This window comes from Triticum dicoccoides, chromosome 7A (assembly GCF_002162155.2).
Source record: "Triticum dicoccoides isolate Atlit2015 ecotype Zavitan chromosome 7A, WEW_v2.0, whole genome shotgun sequence".
Classification (NCBI taxonomy): domain Eukaryota; kingdom Viridiplantae; phylum Streptophyta; class Magnoliopsida; order Poales; family Poaceae; genus Triticum; species Triticum dicoccoides.
Genome location: NC_041392.1, coordinates 376,247,225 through 376,267,489, shown reverse-complemented (window position 1 = coordinate 376,267,489; position 20,265 = coordinate 376,247,225).

The window sequence follows — 20,265 nt, the reverse complement described above, 5'->3', positions numbered from 1 at the left end:
ATTCATGCATAGCACATCTTCATATGATGCACAGTCAAAAAGATGTGCTATTTTCAAAATGCCCACACAATGTCGAGTGTGCGAAAAATAGAGAAAATGAGGGACGAAGTTTTGGCAAGTGTTGGACGTGGTGTGCGTAGATGACAATGGGGACCCACATGTCAATAATGGTAGAGGCAAAAAATTGGAGATATTTTCCCTGCATCAGGTGGAATCGAACCCGGGCGGAAGAGCGGTCGGGTAGTGTCACTTGGCCACTGGGCTAGGTCAGTAGTTTCGGTACAAATAAGGCACTGCCTCAGGTGGTCCGATCTCGTCCTACACCTTTGTGCGCTCGCTGCGGAGCTGCTGCCTGCTGTTGTGAACATGCTGAACAAACGAGAGGAATCTAGAGAGGACTGTACGTGGAGAGGCGGACAGTCGGGACCCATCAAGTCTATGGCCGTACACAAGGAAGTGCCTCATTGAAAAAATACTTCCTCCTAATGCTATACTGACGTTGGGGCCCACGAGTTTGTCAACATAGTTACATTTTTTACGTGCTTCAACGTAGTTACTAAAGGAGATAAATTTACAACAAAGCCGGGGAGCTGGTAGGTGTCATTTATTATCACTTGGGCAGCAAGTATTAGCTGGGTTGTGGGCTGCTCCGTCTAGGCTTTCTTTTTTAACATGCGCAGCCCATGACATGCCGGTTTGTATTTTCTTGAGGGTCGTCATGTATCGATCGGCCTATGGACCTCCCATCCGAGGATTTATTTTTCCTGAAACATCTGCAACCCAACTTATGTATTTTTTGAACAAAACACAGAGGTATGTTCTATTTTTCCATATAAGTATAAGAACACCTGGTCCAACTTATGTTTCCCTTCTAACTATATTATATATATTGAAATTATTTTATATGTTATTATATATTATTGTTATTGTTATCATATATTTAAAAGATATTTACATATGTAATAAAATAATATCCCACATATTATTAACTTATAAAAATAATTTCTTAACAATAAAATCTTGGATTTTTTACATTAAGGCAATGAAAATCCTAGTGATTGTGTACAAAAGCTTGGTAAGATTTAAGGACCAATGTAATAATAAATCACTTATTATTTAAATATATTTATAGAAAATGCTCAGTCCATGTTTATTTTTTTCATAACATTGTTGCGCCCAACCCAACATTATAATTAGAATCAGCCCAGCAAAATCGTGTATTTCGAGGAAGTGCAAATGGCCTATATTTTTTTAGGAAAAAATAAATGGGCCGCATGGACGCTATATTATTTGTTCACCCAGCCCAGCAAATGGACTGTAATTCTAAAAAAAGATCAAATTGACTGTAAGTTCTGAAAAAATGGGTTGAATATGTCCCACATTTTTGAGGCTGAAATGTGGGCCAATAGGTCGAAGCCAACGCAAGTCGTTGTGAACTTAGTCAAAAAATGATTCTGACATCGTTGGCCATTGGATTTACATCCAACGACCGACATCCATCTTCAATCTCTCATCTTCTTCCTCCAACGCCGCCGGGACCACCTGGTCCCGCCTCCTCCTGCTAGTAGCTCTGCTTAGCACGCTTCGATGTGAAGCACTACCCCGCCGCCGGCCAGGCCATCCCTCCACCCCTCCACACCTCTTGTTCTTCTCCACTGACTGTCAAACCACACCGCACCAGAACCAGTTAACCCTCATACACCTCTCCGTCTGCGACTCCACTCCCGCATCTTCCCATCTTTGGCTCGTTGTTGTCCGGGGCCTCGCCATCGTCCACCACCTTGGATGCGATCGACGCGTCATGGTCAACACAAAAAAATGAATACTCCCCCTGCTAGCTGGGAGCCACCATAGTGGGAGGCTGACTTGTGGGCCTACTAAGTTGACGGGGAAGGAGGGCTTTGTTAAGTTAGTCAATATGAACGATTCTAGCTCTAGTGACAGTACGATGTCCATCAAACTGCCGTAGTGCTTCTTCAACCTCTGGTCTTCTTGCTCCAGCCGCCCAAACTAGTGCCGGTCGTGCGGCCTGCTCCTGCTTCCCATGGTCGGTTGTGCTGCCACGGAGGCCTTACGACCCCCTACTACTCCCACCGCTGGCCAGGCCATCCCTCTACTCACCCACACCCCCTATTATTCTGTGGCGACAGCAGCCTCACACCTTAGCCGAACTAGTGAACCCTCGTACTCCTCTCCGCGTGGGCATCCACTATCGTGTCTTCCCCGGCTCCACGACGCCCCCTTCCTAGGCCTCACCATCATCCACCGCCCTGGTGCTTTTGGCGCAGCGGGGTTGACATGGTCAATGAACAACTTCCATTGGAAAAGTACTGTACATGGAGAGGCTAACAGCTGGGTCCATGGCCGCAGCAAGGATGTGCAACCTTATTACATCCAAAATAATGATTCCTCCACCTTACAGCAGGGACCCATCAGACAGGCCACCGTATTTCAGCAAAACGTTTCCCCCCTGACTGCTGGGTCCGACAAGCTACATCTTCACACGCAAGGAAGTGCGTCCATATTTCAGGCAAAAAAATGATTCGCCCCCTGACAGCTGGGACCCACCAGCTACATCTTTGCATGCAAGGAAGGGCCTCCTTATCCTGCCTGACAGTCGGGACCCACCTAGTCGAAGCGTACGTAGCATTGTCATTCTGGTCGCGAACGTGTATGTACATACTGGTCGATCGGTCTGTCTACAGGCTGCAGCGATGAACCGTGGCCGAGTAAGGAAGTGCACGTGTCGTAATAGAGGCGCGCACGTAGCATATGCGCGGGGTCGCGAACACCTACTCACGCATACGTAAGGCCAGCGCTTGTGTACATGGCTGGGCCAGAACGGAGAAATTGCGTCATGTTCATCGGGAGCCAACCGGCTTGGACGGAATAGCCAATCGAAACGAGGCCTGGCGTACCGCAGAATGGAGGAAACGGCCTTGTGTTCGACCGGCAATGGTCGAAACGGGTTCTTGTTCATCAGGAGGGGTCTGGCGAACCGCAAAACGGAGGAAACGGACTTCTCTTGGACCTCCTACGGTCGAAACGGGGTCCTGTTGATCAGGTGGGGTGAGGCGTACTACAAAACAGAGGAAACAGACTTGTGTTGGAGCGCTACGGTCGAAACGGGGGTCCTGTTCATCGGGAGGAGTGTGGCGTACCGCAAAACGGGACTCCACGGGATACTATCCATCTCCACCATCGACTGCCTCCACGGACTACTGTTCATCGACCGTCGACCTCCTCCATCCTCCACCTGCGACTATTCATGCACGGCATCTCCCCTCCTGCCTCCACCAGCCACTGTTCATCCATGTGCTCCTGTTCATTCAGCCTCCACCGCTCCTCCACCGGCTACTGTTCAACCAGTCCTTTCCATAGGGTCCTATTCAACCACCCCTCCCGGGCAACTGTTCATCCAGCCCTCCACTGGCTACTATTCAACTAGCCCCCCCATGGGGTCGTCCTATTCATCCAGCCCTCCACGGGGTCCTGTTCATCCAGCGGCAACGGCCTCTACTACCACGGGGTCCTGTTCATCCAACCCCCCACCAGGAACTGTTCATCCACCCCCCAACAACGCTCATTGTGCCTCAAGATGCAGTATCGATCGGCTTCAGTTAGCAGCAGTGGCGAAGGAATCACTCGGGTTCAGTTAACAACAAGGGATCAATGGGGGTTCAGTAACGTAGCTAGTGCAATCTCTCGGGTTCAGTTAGAGCCCAACACCTTGCTCGGATTCAGTTAGAGAGCAATGCCTTGCACACACGCGCATATGTGTATGAGAGAAATGTGCAAACCTTCGTGCATCGATCAGCCCTGACCACCCACCATAACCGGGAACTCCCCGATATTTTCCTCGCCCTCGCTTCTACCACGGTTTTTTCCGTCATCGACAGTCCGAAGAATGTCATGCAGCTGCGTCTCCGGCCCGCCCAGGATGAAAAGCCCATTTTTTGTCATGATTTTTTGTCATAGAAGTAGGAGCCCACCACATCTATGATGATACTGGGTTTTGTCACAGTTATCATCATAGAAGAGTCATAAGCATGTCAGAAAAAATTCATTCGGCCCAAAATGTCACAGATGTATCTTTTTTGTAGTGTATGTTTGAGGTAGTAGTCATGCCTCACATGTGGAAAGTGAAGGTTCGGAGAGGAGCGAATTAACCTTGTGTACAATGGTGCATGGTCGAAGTCTCATCGTATGTCCTCTTGGGGCTGGGGGAGTCGTTGTAGTATACATGGGGATGATCGTAGGATGCTCCGCATCATCTCCCCACCTTGGGAAAGATCCGACCTTGGATCGTAATCCTCATTGATACGTCTTCGTCGTATCTGTAATTTTTGATTGTTTCATGCCAATATTATAGAACTTTTACATACTTTTAGCAATATTTTATATGATTTATCGGACTAATCTATTGATCCAGTGCCCAGTGCCAATTCCTATTTTTTGCATGTTTTTTGTTTCGCAGAATATCCATATCAAACGAAGTCCAAACGCGATAAAAAATTACGGAGAATTATTTTGGAATATATGTGATTTCTGGGACTTAGAATCAACGCAAACGGGGGCCCACAGCCCCCATAAGACACCAGGGCACCAGGGCATGCCCTGGTGGGTTGTGCCCTCCTCGGATGTCAGTTGTGTCTCTACTTCGGGTGCAAGGAAGCTTATATCCGGAAAAAAATCGTGTTAAAATTTCAGCACAATCGGAGTTACGGATGTCCCAGAATATGAGAAACGGTTTTCGGCTAGATCTGAAGAACGCGAAACAGAAGAGAATAGAGAGGGAGATCCAATCTCGGAGGGGCTCCCACCGCTCTACCTCCATGGAGGCCATGGAACAGAGGGGGAAATATCCTCCCATCTAGAAGGTAGGCCAACGAAGAAGAAGGAGGGGGCTCTCTCCCCCTCTCCCTAGTGGCGCCGGAGTGCCGCTGTGGCAAGGATTGTGACGGCGATCTACATCAACAATCTTGCTACCGTCAACACCAAATCTCTCCCACTCTATGCAACGGTGTCACCTCCCTTCTCCCCACTATAATCTATACTTAAACTTGGTGCTCAACTGCATATATTATTTCCCAATGATATTTGGCTATCCTATGATGTTTTTTCACTGAGAATTGTGGGGCAAACGCCCACAGCATATCAAAAGCTTTAAGAAATAAAAGTTACAAGTACATGATAGGGATTACAAGAGGTAATCAAGAAGGCTAGACTAATGAACTATTAAAAAAATAAGATTACAATATCAATCCTCAATGGTGTAGAAATGAAACCCATCTCAAGAGATCATCCTTGTAGGCATCCTTAATTTTGTATTGCATAAGGCTGATGTCATGGATGAAAGAACATCTCCATTTATTGAAACTAGCCCTTTCACTCCTGAAAACTTTGGCGTTTCTAATAATCTAGATATTCCAGTAGGCAATGAACACCAGTTCAGTGAAGAAAGGCTTGCCAAAACTTCTCCTGGCCTGAATAACCAATTCAGACATTGAATCCCTAGAAGACCAATCAATCTGAAGATAATTCCACACCCTCACACTAAAATTGTTGAAAAACAGATGATCCCTGGTTTCTCTTGCTAGCAGAGGGCAAAGTACACAATTCGCTCCATCTTCCATATGCCAATGCCTCATCTCCACCATATCTTTAGTGTTTGATCTGTCCATAATGAGCATCCAAGCAAACACTTTAATTTTCATGGTGCAAGAGGATTTCCATATCTAAGTGGTCAATGAATTAAAAGATTTAGATGCAAAGGTGCAAGAGTAAAACATCTTTCTTTTGTACTCCTTGGCAGACCCTTGCCATGACCGACCATCCTTGGATCTAGACACTCTATTATTACCCTCCATCAGAGATTGCAAGTTGCCAAGATCCTCATAGGCCTGTGATGACAATGGAAGGTGGAGTTTTGAAAAATATCTTGAGTCTCAAATATCTCTTTGATGGAGATGCAAGGATCTTTGGCATCAGAAAAGAGACTAGGATATCTGGACTGCAGGGTGGTAACCTCTTCACCAAGTTTCCAGTGGTCAGACTAAAAAAGGGCAGTGCCCCCCTCGTTGATCTGAACCCAAAAACAATCTCTGAAGCTTTGCATTACTTTGCAAATATCCCTCCACCAGAATGATCCACAATCAGATGTTCCCCGGGGCACCCTACCATTGTCGTATGAGTCCCAAATTAAAGATACCCAAGGGAGATCTTTCTTGTTTAGAAAGTTGTTTGCATGCTTGAGTAGGAGAGCAATGTTTTGCACCGCCAGGTTGAGGATACCAAGGCCTCCCCTACTTTTAGGCCTACAAATAAGCTCCCAAGCAGCTAAAGATCGGGCTGGCTCATCCCTATGTTTCCTCCATAGACACTATCTCTAAATTCTCTCAAGTTGTTTCAAAATTCCAGGAGGAACTACCAAAGTGCATAGGAAGAAAATAGGCATGGAAGATAGGGTAGAGTTCAGAAATTGTAATCTTTATCCTTGATTTAGAAAAGAAGAGCTAGCAGTCATTCTTCTCTCCATACAATCCACCATGGGCATGAAGTCAATCATCTTTGGCCTTGTAGTACCTATTGGCAGCCCAAGATAGGTGAAAGGCATTTTCCCAATTTGACAACCAAAAGCACCAGCAAGTTCATTCATATGAGCTGGATCAGCATTAATTGGGATGATGAAAGACTAATGGTAGTTCACATCAAGACCAGTGGACTGAGAGAAAATCTTGAGCATGTCTTTCAAAGCAATATGCTGAGCCTTGTCAGCAGGCAGAATGATCAAAGTGTCATATGCATACTGAATCACTGGGTAATCCTGGTCATGGCAAGGAATAGGTAGCTGAAGAATGCCCCTTCTAAACATACCATTTATTATTGTCTGCAAAAGGTCAGCGGCTAAAACAAACAAGAGTGGAGAGATAGGACCCCCTGCCTAACTCCCTTTTTGTAGATAAACTTTCTCCCAGGAATACCTTTAACTAAAACAGAAGACGTGCAAGTAGATAATATTTGTTTCACCATAGTATCCACTTCTCATTGAAACCTTTTTGCCTCAAAATTTGAACAATAGCCTCATGCTCCAGGGAGTCAAAGGTGATGCGGAGCATCCCAAGATCATCCCCATGGACGCACCTACACCTCCAACGACACCACTTGGAGCAATGACACGAGCCCGAGCCAAGGCTATCGTAGATAAGGTGAACTCACTCCTCTCTGAACATCCACTTTCTATGCATGAGACATGGCTACTACCTAAGTCCGAGGTGTTGTGCATGATTAGGCACCAAGAGGGCCCTCCCAAAGATGTGCATGATGATGTACAAGTCCCCAAGTCCACGGATGAGGAGAACCAACGGAAGGAGCCAAGAACATCTCCCAGGCCCCGGACAACCGGCCCCTGGAGCATCGTCCACTATAGCAGCACAACCGCCAGGATCTACAGGCCCCAGACATCCGGCCGCGATAGCCCGGACATCCGGCCTCCCCCAAGCCTCCGAACATCCGGCCACCAACCCGGAAATCCGGCCCCTCTGAACCTGAGAGCAACAAATGCCACCACTCCAGCCCGGACATCCGGCGTCCCCTAAAAGCCCGGACATCCGGCCCGACCAGCCTGGACATCCGGCCTCCCTTGTCTGCGCATAGTGAAGGGCTGAGGCCCGTGTATCCCTTCTCCCCCCTAGACTATATATACTCCACCTCACCCAACTTTCTAGGGTTAGCAAAGGATTAGCTCATATTTTGTGTGAGAGCTTTGCTCATCCACTTGGACACCTTCTCCTCGGAGATTCGAGCCTCCACCAGAGAAGATCCCCCAAGTGGATTCAAGACCCCTTTTAGGGAAGAACTCAAGACCTCCTCACGGAGAAGACCGGCTACCCTTGTATCGTCCTTAGTTGTCCGTGGATCATGTATCTTTCCTTATGTACTCGAGGATCTAGCACATGTGTGACTTATTCATGTTGGTTTAGTGTTTCCTCTTGTGTTTCCCCTTGAGTTTTCCCTCGTTTCCCTCCTCGTGTTCTTCGTTTTCATCGCAGGATCCGCTCCTTTTGTGAAAGATCGGCCGATTAGGGTTCCACCCTACATCATCTTGGTATCAAGAGCCACGTTGATCACGATTTCGGAGCCTCCCCATTGTGTTTCTAGCCTTATTTTGTTGTTTTTCGTCCTAATTTGAAATTCCCCACCAGAAATAGCCCCAACTATTTTTTGTGATTTGTTGGTGTGTTGAGATTTTGTTGGTCTGGATCTGTGGATTTGCTTTGTTTTGAGTGGATCTAGCTTCCCATCCATTTCCCCCCAATTTCCATCCACAAATTCCTCAAATTTCGCAAGGATTTGACCTCTCCACGCGGTGTTCATATTGTTCGTCCCCGGATCCAGAGCCCGGACATCCGGCCTGTCAAGCCCGGACATCCGGCCTTCCACCCGGACATCCGACCCCTCGCAGCAACATCTCCATCCACCGCCCCATTTTCCATCCATTTTTCACCAAAATTTGTTCCGGTGCCCACCATATACCACATATACTTCCGCATACCTCCACCACTTCCGCATAGCCCAACCATTTTGGACTGTTTCGCTCTCCGACACATTTGCTACTTCAAGGTTTGAGAATTTGAGTTGCGGTACCATATCCTTTTGTGTTTCGGCTATCTAGGTATGGTTCGACATCGACATCACCGCCGCTCATCTTCCCGACGGACGCGTCCTACATCATCACCACCGTCCTACATCGTCATCAACAACGACCACCTCGACTACACCTTGGTATTCATGCCAGTATTTTGACACCAGACCAGAAGCAAGACTGGTAACCTCATCTTGGTATTGGACATATCACTCTTGCCATTACATTGATAGCCATTATAGCCTTATTCCTTTGTGTTGCTTACCCATCGAGACTAGCCATTGAGTATTGCCGGCAACGAGACTTGTGCACATTAGTGATCATACTTCTCATATCATCCATATATCATTATTGCATATATTGGTATCATCTCTTGTGTCACAAAGTTGTCATCGCATACTCACTTGCTATATCGGTTCGTCAAGCATTGCATGAGAAAAGAGCTCAAACATCAAAGAGCCAAACAAGCTTTTAAGCAAAGAGGAAAGATAAGAACAGAGCTTTTAAGCAAGAACCATAGCATCATACAACATTAAGATTGTCATACTCGATCATCTCGGATCATATCATAGCAACACCTTGCATAGAGCATACTTGGGATAGAAGTCGTTGCATTTTTTCTAAGTAGGTTGTGCACAAGTTCTTATATCCGCCTATTGTGCAATCGTGCTAGCATCTCTCTAGTGTTGTGCAACAAGAGCATTTTTGTGGATTCCACATTTTCGGCTCACCCTTGGTTGCAGGACCCCACTTATCTTTTTGCGTGTGCGTTTCCGCAACCTCGACGATCACAAGCAAGAGAATGACGCAAGGATGGAAGAAATTCGTGCTTTGTTGCTCAACCGCTCTTCTTCCACTTCAAGAAGGAGCCGTTCAAGCCGACACTCCAACTTCACTCTCTCCGGCTCAAGTACACCGACATCGAACACTCTTCACCGAGCCGCGCGCAACGATCATCCAGCAAGCCTCAATCCCCTACACGACACCGACTCGCAAGAGCGCCATCAACGTCAAACTCAAGAGGCCTTTGCGCTAGCACGAGCACGGCAACGATAATGACAACAGAAGAGGAAGAGCGAGCGCGTCTACACCAAAATGCTCAAGATGCCGAGGCACAACATCAAGAATAACAACTCCGTGACGCTCAAGCACTTGAGGCACAACAAGCTCTACGCGATTCAAGTCGAGCCGTAGCCGACCGAGGCCGACAAGCTCGTGAACATGCCGAAGCACTTCGCGAAGAATTTGCGAAAGGATTTATCAAGCTCGCGTGCACCGTCAAGTCCCTCCTCGAGCTCGACAGGATCCTCCACAAGCACGTCAAGAACAACAAGTTCCTCAAGATCATGAAGACAATGGAGATCCTCCACGACAAGAGCAACATGAGGATGACAACCCTCCGCGCCAAGAGCACCACGAGTTGAACAATCATCAACAACATGGGCGTCATCATCCCCGACCCCAACACAATGAAGAACAACGCTATGGCAAACTCAAGTTCACCATGCCTAAGTTCAAAGGAAGCAACAATCCCGAAGAGTACCTTTCATGGGCATTGAAAGTTGAAAAGATCTTCCGTTTGCACAATTATGAAGAAGAGAAGAAGATCGCGATGGCATCCCTTGAGTTCCAAGACTATGTCCTCATTTGGTGGGAACAAATCATAGAGCGCCAAGAGGCAAGAGGTGAACCACCCATCACTACTTGGGCGCAAATGAAGGATGTCATGAGAGCACGCTTCGTACCTACCTACTACAACCGCAACCTCTTCAAGAAACTCCAACAACTCAAGCAAGGAACCAAGAGCGTTGAAGAGTACTACAAGGAGATGGAGATTGCAATGATACAAGCCAATGCCACGGAACATGGTGAGAAAACAATGGCACGTTTCTTGAATGGACTCAATCATCCCATCAAGAAGATCGCCGACTTCGAACCAAACTCAAATCTCATCGAGCTAGTGCACCAAGCTACCAAAGCGGAACGCCAAGTGCAAGGTGATTTCAAGTATGCCAAGTTCTCATCCAAGTCCTACGGCTTCTCCAACAACCAAGCTTCAATGACTCCAACACCGACTACAAAGCCTTCTACTACCAACATCGACAAGTCGACTTCCAAGAAAGCTTCGTCAACTACAAGCCATCCTACTACGAGAAACTTCAGGCCCAGAGATTCATAATCATCAACCCCAACCGATGAGACCGTCAAGACGAGTTCCTTCAAGTGTTTCACTTGAAGAGGCCGAGGCCACAAGTCCTATGAGTGCACCAACAAGCGAACCATGGTATTCAATGATGATGGCACTTATGACTCCATCAGTGAAGGCGAAATGGAAGCCCTTGAGCAAGTCGCCATGCACCGCCAAGTGAACAATGAAGAAGAACAAGTCTTTTGCAATGAAGATTCAAGTCCCGCCCTTGCTGTCTCCAAGGTTTTGACTCTCCAACATCACTAAGAAGAAGACCAACGATGCCACATATTCCACACCAAGGCCGGCATCAATGGACGATCCGTCAAGGTCATCATCGATGGAGGGAGTTGTCATAATCTCGCAAGCGAAGAACTTTGCTCCAAGCTCCAATTGCCCAAGACGAAACATCCACATCCATACAAAGTGCAATGGATTAGTGACTACGGCACCATCCAAGTCGAGCATCGAGTACAAGTCTCCTTCAAAATCGGCGCCTACGAAGACACCTTGGAGTGTGACGTTGTTCCAATGACCGTTTGCAATCTTCTCCTTGGACGCCCATGGCAATTCGATAGAGGAGTCGTCCACAACGGCCGAATGAACCACTACATCTTCAAGATGAAGGGCAAGGAGTACGTCCAATGTCGCCAAGTCAAGTTATCGCCGACAAGCCAACCACCCATCGTGGAGATCATAGTGAGAGAGCGAGCCACCATAATGCGAGTGGGCGCCACAAGCACAAATCGAACACCTCCACGATGAGCGAAAAGAAGAACCTAGTCCTATTTGCCACCAAAAGTGAGATAAGAGGAGTGTGTGAGAACCCATCTAGTGTCCTACACTATGTCCTCGTGTGCAAAGACAACGCACCACAAACTAACACTTCTCACACTCTTCCTCTAGTGTTGTCTTCTCTTTTGCAGGAATTTCAAGATGTTTTCCCCGATGAACTACCTCCGGGTGTACCTCCTCTATGAGGCATTGAGCACCGAATCGACCTCATCCCCGGAGCACCTCTTCCGAACAAAGCTCCATACCGCGTCAACCCCGAAGAAACCAAAGAAATACAAAGGCAAGTAAATCTTCTGATAGACCATGGACATGTGCGCGAAAGTTTGAGCCCTTGTGCCGTCTCGGTCATTCTTGTGCCAAAACATGACGGTAGCTTTCGCATGTGCTCCGATTGTAGACCTATAAATGCTATCACCATTCATTATAGGTATCCAAGATGAGGACATCAATATCATTGTTACACCCACAACCCCTGCTGCTATACATACTGGACCATTTACTAGAGCTCGCGCACGCCAATTAAATTATCAGGTACTTTTGTTTCTTGGTAATGATTCTAATGTTCATGAGAATATGGTGCTGCCTAAATTGGATACATTTGTTTTTGCTTACAAATGAAGGGCCTGGCATGGATAAGAGGGATGAACCCTGGAGCAAGACCAAGCATGAAGATGATGGCATGCGCAAGGGGATCCAGAACGGAGTTACAAGTGATGGTTTCAGGACTTTGAAGCCACCATAAGGAGTGCATGACGCCTTGGACGAAATATACAAGATGCCACTTCATAAATTTTGTCCAGAGGCTATTCTAGGTGCTGTGTCACCTTATTATTGGGCCAGGCCCATCTAATTTCGAAATACTTAAGTATAGGCTGTTTTTAGAGTCCGTATGCGTGGGGAAACAAGAGTTAGGGTTGGTTTCGGACCCCTCCTCCAAGGGCCACGAAATTCCCCCCTCTTCCTCCATATATACAGCCCTTAGGGCATCGTTTAGACTTTGGGTTTTGTTTAGACTAAAAGTTCACCATAGCTGCAACTTCGCGTACTTCGTTTGTGTCCAACGACCAGACCAAGACATCACAGAACCCCACCTTCATCAATAAAGCTTTACTCTTATATTCGCAATATCCAGATTGCAATTTCAATTTCTTGCTTGTTCTTCGTTGCTTGCAGGAAATACACCCTCGTGGTCAGGTTGATCGTGCTCCGGCGTGGTTAATAACCTGTCGGAGTTGGTTTAGCGATTTCTAAGGCGCGACGTCCTCGCACGTTTGTAGTCGAATCATCAAAGTCGACTTCCACCAAAACGATAGCCACCATCTCATCGAAAGATCGGGCCCCTCACCTCTATCAAGTGGTATCACACTATAAGAAATATGTCAACTTGTGACCACCACTATTGGTCACTGAATGGTCACAAATTTCCATTTGTGATCTTTTTGTGACCAAAAACATAAGGTCAAAAGTTGGCCGTCATAAACTGACTATAGCGACCTTTCTTCTGGAATGGTCGAAGACGTTTATGACCAAAATACGTCTACTGTGGCGTTTTGGTCACTAGCAACCTCCCCAGGCCACGTAGGCATCCAGCGTGGCAATCTGACGTGGCACAAGATTCAGCCCGGTCCAATTCGATTTTCTACATGGGCCTAGCCCAACAATTCGACCTTTTTATTATTATTATTATTATTATTATTATTATTATTATTATTATTATTATTATTATTATTATTATTATTATTCCTACGAATTCTGTTGGGCTACATGGGCCAAGCCCAATATTTCAGCCTTTTTATCTCTGGGCTTTGGCCTTTTACAGTCTATTGACTATATTTTTGGAAAATATATTTTTGAGCTGGTCCCACTAGTCACGTTAATCTCATATATTGATCCCACACATAAGAAAGTTACGAACTAGTCATATTATTTCATAAGTGGGTTGCACTGGTCAAGTTCCCATCTCACACACAATCAAATCACATTCATAATCAAATATTCCAAACAAGAGAACATGTGAAACTCGTCAAATGACACTAGATTAGTGTACTACAATTTCTGTAGACTATTACAACCTAGGTATACCAGATATTACAATATTACAGTCAAATAGAATAGACAACTCTTTGCTGAGTAGCACTTCACGGCTTCGCGCTTTTCTTCACGTCTTCGCACTTCCAACTTTCTTAGGCCTGGAGCTCCTGTAAAAGAGGAACCAAGTAAAGAAGTTACGCGCAGCTATATTTGCTACAGATCAGCTATCAACTCGATATTTATGTAGACCATACAGAAATTGTTTCCAGTTAGAACAAGTTCACTTAATACTGAAGTCCTTTATTTGTGTCCATTTAGTGCAAGTCCATTATCCATGCATATAAACTTTTGCTCCCAGCCAGCACCTACCCAACTAAGTACAAGTCAGGAGGCCACTACTATTAAACCAACTCAAGTGAGAGAGCCAGCAAACTAGGTGGATATTTCCTTATCACTAAAATTAAAAATTTGAGAACACCAAAAATTGATTGTGTGTCATAAGATGATCCTGAGAGTGCGGAACCATGTTACCATCTCTAAAGATCATTAGCCAGCAGCAAAAATTGTGTAACATATGTATAACCATTGCAAACAACCTTAGCAGAATAAGCAGAACAAAATGTCATGTAAAATCTTGGTATAACCAGTAGATTATCCCCTAATAGAAGCTAATTAGGCTCCAATATACAAGGCATAACAAGCACAGACTAAATAAGCCATGACCATGAAACAGAGCATGGTATTACAGCAGCTCAGAGATGGAGCTAGAGGTAGGAGAAGGACTCACCGGAGAGGAGGTTGTAGTCGAAGACGCACACAGGCGCCGCCACCACCGTCACCCTCTAGAGGAGACGATGCTGCTTCATCGACGGACTCATCTGGTACAAGGAGATCATCAAAATGCATCGCACTCATGATCATCAAAACGCAGCAGCAGGAGCAAATACAAGTTTAGTCCACCATGAACAGGGGCACTAGGCAATCCAGTAGCAATGTCATATATAGGTAATAATAATAGGACCTTAGAAAATTAGTTTTTGTTCTTACTGACACACAAGTTGACAGAATGTACTCAATATATTCTAATAAGAAGGTTTGGGAGCAGAGGGAGAGGGAGGTGGAGATGGACGTGCTACCTGCTACTGCGGTGGTGCCTCTTGGTGGTCATGCTTGAGCTCCTCCTCCTGATGCTGCTCACTAACCTGCAGGACAAACAAGACCATGGGTGAGCTGCAACACATGCACATACAAGAAGTGAAGGTAAGGAGAAGAACCTGGAAGAAGAGAGGTGCTCTGTCCTCCTCCGTTCGTGCCCATCCTCGTCCTCCGTGCCTATGTTGAACAACCTCCTTTCATCGCTTGCGTGCACCATGCGCCTTGATTGGCCATGAAGCCCTTGTCCTCTACTGCACGGATTAAACCCAAAGCATCAGTACAGCTACACTGGCACATAGTACAGACATGGTATCACAGACATTCTCTAATTGACTAGCACCCAAATATATATACATGCACGAGTTGAGAAAAATCATGACTTGAAGAAAAATCAGTGTTCCATGCACACCAAATCATTCAAAAAACTAACTACACTACTACAGTTCTGAACAACTATCGGTGCATCAACAAAATATGGAACAAGCACTGCATGACAACTAGAGTATATATATAGCACTCAACAATGAACAGTTATCACAGAGAACAAGATACCAAGAGATGAATGATGGCACTCAAATTCTAATCTCACATAGATAAAAATTCATTGCCGTAGTAACATGCACTGTGCATGATTCATAAGGGAGGTTCCTATAATAAAATAGTTGAAACGGGGGATGATTCTATTATAGAGCTAAGTAGGTAACAACATATACTTAGAAGAGGTGATAAAAAAACTGAATTTAGGATACAGTGCCATCCTTTACTCTCAAGTAATGATAGCAAATGTTATTTGAAGATTTGTATCTACAGAATATTGTGTGGAAATTGTTATTGCTGTAGATGAATCCTATATATTATTGTATATATACTCACTAAGTTACAGTAGTTGTGGTGCAGTGTGTAGGTTATTTTAGAAGATGACACGTGCAAATTCTTATCTCTGTAGGTGATTCTCAATAATTATAACAAAGAAAGGTCAGTAAGAGTTGGTCTCCATCTCCAATATATCTGTTGGGTTTTAATTCTAATCTCTTCCTAGGTGGCAATATTAGTTAACATATTACCTGGAGGCAGTCCTGAATTTAGGATACAGTTCATTTGCAACAAAATGCAGAGAGTTGTGCTAAGTGTCAGGTTACAAAAATACGATTCACTCAAACTAAATGGAATCAACTTTCAGATTACAGGGCTGCATTTCTTTCAATTAATAATAGGACCTATTATATGCAGCACTAACACTAGGACAAATGCCGTGCAGCAACTATGCCGATTACTCGCATATTATGCACGAGGCGAATTTAACTTCACAGCACTATGAGGGCAGCACTATTAGCAAAAACAATTGACAAAAACCGCTTTCTCCTGCACAGAAGGATTGATCACAAGCAACTAAGTCGATTGGATTTCCAGCAAGTGTGTCGCACAGCTAGAACACCACCTGCTGTTCAATTCAAATAGTGACACGGAAAACAGGCAGGCAGACAGTAAAAAGGAAATTTCAGCCCATAGTATATCTTTGATTCCAGTTTCACTACACGTAAGAAGTTGGGATCTCGACAGAAACAAGAGGACTACCCACTGAGTATTGTTCTTGACTCTCATCGGGAGCAGGGACAGGGGCCCAGTGCCGAACTCCTCCTCCTCCTCCTTCTTCACCTGCCGCCACAAATAGAACCATGTCAGTCACTAGTTCAGACGTGAAGGCCTGGCTCCCAAGACCAAGAGATAAAAGTAGGGGGAAGGGGGATAGCTTTCAGGTTAGTTGAATTTGTTTCACTTCATAAAAATAGTGTATCCTATATGCATCAATAGTACTAGGACAAATGCTACAGAGAAACATGTTGCAATGGAAACAATGTTGATTACTCACACGTTATGAACCAGGGCATTTGATTTTGCAGGGCAAAGAGCACATCATTGTTAGCAAAGGCACATCATTTAATTTTGAAGAGCAAAGAGCACATCATTGTACAGAGTTGTGCCAAGTTTCGGGTTACAGATAATATGATTAACCCAAACTGAATAGAATTAACTTTCAGATTACAAAGTTGCATTAGTTTTAGTTAATAAGAGGACCCATTATATGCCACAATAACACTAGGACTATGCACTGCACAGGAACTAAATTAATTACTCGCATATTACGCACCAGGGCATTTAGCAAAAACAATTGACGAAACCAATGTTAACGTCCACAGCAGGATTCATCACAAGCAACTATGCCAATTGGATTTTCAGGCACTGTATCGCACAACTAGGACACAAGCGAGTGTTCAATTTCAAATAGGTGCAGACAGACATATATACAGGAGAAAATGAAATCCCAGCCCTTGGCAAAGCTGGGTGACGATACACCCAGGAACTTGGCTAACCTGAGTATTATTCTTGACGTTCATCAGGAGCAAGGATAGGGGCCCGGTGCTGAACTCCTCCTCCTCCTTCTTCACCTGCCGCCGCAAACAGAACCATCTCAGTCATTAGTTAGACAGCCATACATAAGAACTAGCTAAGACATGAAGGCCTGGCACCCAGAAACAATATTAAAGGGGAAATTGCGAGCGCGGGATGCTTACATTGGCAGCTGCTGCTTCCCCATCCCGATGCACCACCGACTTGCGGGGAAGATGACCAGCGTTATGCTCACGGGAGAGGCGATCCGGCGGAGTCAGGGGAGGGGGACTGGGATCGGGAGTAGAGGGTGGACCTAGGCACGGTGACCGTGTAGCTGTCGATGGGCATGCTTAAGCTGCAGGCAGTCGTGGCGGATCGCGTCGGCGTCGCGCCGCAGAAGATCTCAGCATCGCTGGCCAGACCCCGCCGCCAGCACCGTGTGCCGCTCCACGAGGGCGCCGGCTGCTATGTCCTCGCCAGGATCGGGCGTGGGAGGTGCGGCGACAAGTGCAGCGCGAGGGGAGGAGGGGGTCGCCGCTGGCGACGACGAGGGATAGGTGCTCGAACGACCTCCTTGGCATGATCTTGGCTTGAACGAGAGGAAGAGAAGGTGGGGGATGCAGGGGGAGGAGATCGCCGGTGGCGGGGTTGGGATCGGGGTCGCGAGAGGAGAGGGAGAGAACAAGGGTATCGTGATCAGGGTCACGAGAAAGAAAGAAAGGAGGCGGGGGGTGGATGGAAGATGTCCAAAGGACAATTCTAGGGTTTCGGCTGACGTGGGGTTGATGGGGCGGGCGAGGGGCGAGGGCTGCCGTTGGATCCGGAAGGATCCAACGGTGTTCATGCATGATCCGCGTGTCTTGTCTTTGGACCAATCACAACACAATACACCATACAATATCATGACCATTTAAATTGGTCGCAGTAGATTTAAAAATAACTAGGTAATTGCCCGTGCGTTGCACCGGAGACATAAAATATTTTATGTTTCCACTCTTAGCCATGTAGGTTAAGAAAAAATTATATGACTCATCATGGGTAAAAATGATATGACTCTGTAAAATAAATATTTTATTTGGTAAGCATTTATTTTCTTATACTGAAGTAAACATAATATGGCAAACAAACAATCATGTCGTGCCTACGGCCTACCTAGATGATTTGTATGGATTGCAAGGATAGTCTACTGAATGGTTGTATTTTATGTTTTCACTCTTAGCAAACATGTAGATAAACAAATTGAACACTACGGCCTACCTAGATGATTTGTATGGATTGCAAGGAACGTAAGAGGGGAAATGGAACACTACGTTTCTTTTAGATAGTAGATATTTGTTAAATCTAGCTATTTTCTTAACCTGAGAAATTCGAACAAATTGAAAAAAATGAAAATCCTTCTTGTTATGTCATCAAATGTGACCTGGTATTAAGAAGAAGAAATAACAAACTAGTAATAAGACAAATATCTTATTAGTTTTGATCCTCCTCTCGTGAAAAGGACAAATTTTCGCCGATTCAGCTGGAAGCGGGTCAAATTTGAACTGTAGCTGCCTTATAGTTTGCTCTTTATTTTTTCCAAAACTCATTTCTAGGTACATAAGTATCTATTTAATCAGAGAAACACCAAAAAAATCCAAGATTCAACCACTAGCTAGGAACGGTCATTCCCGCCGTTTTGACCGCATTTTGAAACGGGCATAAAAAATTCAACGAAAAATCAAAAAATTGGGAAACCTTCGCATTGTGTCATTATATGTGGCCAAGTTCCTAGGAAAAATAACAAACTTGTAATACGGCAATTATTTTAAAAAAGTGTTCTCAGAAACGAGCTATCACGTGTGGAGATCAATGGCTTTCAAGCCAAATGATCAATCTTATGGCCACATTCATGGCATAGTTTGTTCAAATGATCTCATATTGTGCACAAGGGTGCATATTGGAATGAATAACAATATTTCCTAAGGAAGTTTTCATTTTCCTTGGACGGAAAAACCATTTTCAATTTTTCGAGTGCCCAAAAGGGTTTTTTTTGTGAAGGACCTCCCAAATAATTGTTGCAAAATTGGACCAAATCATTTTTCTAAAATATTAGGACATATTTAATGCACAATTGACCAAATGGTTGGGTGTAAAAAGTTTTGATCCTCCTCTCGTGAAAAAGACAAATTTCCGTCGATTCAGTAGGAAGCGGGTCAAATTTGAACTGCATCTGCATCATAGTTTGCTATTTATTTTTTACAAAAATCATTTCTAGGTACATAAGTACCTATTTAATTAGAGAAACACCAATAAAATTCCAAGATTCAACCACTAGCTAGGAACGGTCATTCCCGCCATTTTGACCGCATTTTGAAACGGGCATAAAAAATTCAAAAGAATTCAAAAAATTGGGAAACCTTCGCATTGTGTCATTATATGTGGCCAAGTTCCCAGGAAAAATAACAAACTTTTAATACGGCAATTATTTTAAAAAAGTGTTCTCAGAAACGAGCTATCACGTGTGAAGATCAATGGCTTTCAAGCCAAATGATCAATCTTATGGCCACGTTCATGGCATAGTTTGTTCAAATGATCTCATATTGTGCACAAGGGTGCATATTGGAATGGCAAACAATGTTGCCTAAGGAAGTTTTCATTTTCTTTGGATGAAAAAACCATTTTCCATTTTTTGAGTGCCCAAAAGGAGGTTTTTTTGTGAAGGACCTCCCAAATAATTGTTGCAAAATTGGACCAAATCACTTTTCTAAAATACTAGGCCATATTTAATGCACAATTGACAAAATGGTTGGGTGTACAAAGTTTTGATCCACCTCTCGTGAAAAAGACAAATTTCCGCCGATTCAGCAGGAAGCGGGTCAAATTTGAACTGCTGCTCCATCATAGTTTGCTATTTATTTTTTACAAAAATCATTTCTAGGTACATAAGTACCTATTTAATCAGAGAAACACCAAAAAAATCCAAGATTCAACCACTAGCTAGGAACGGTCATTCCCGCCGTTTTGACCGCATTTTGAAACGGGCATAAAAAATTCAAAAAAAATCAAAAAATTGGGAAACCTT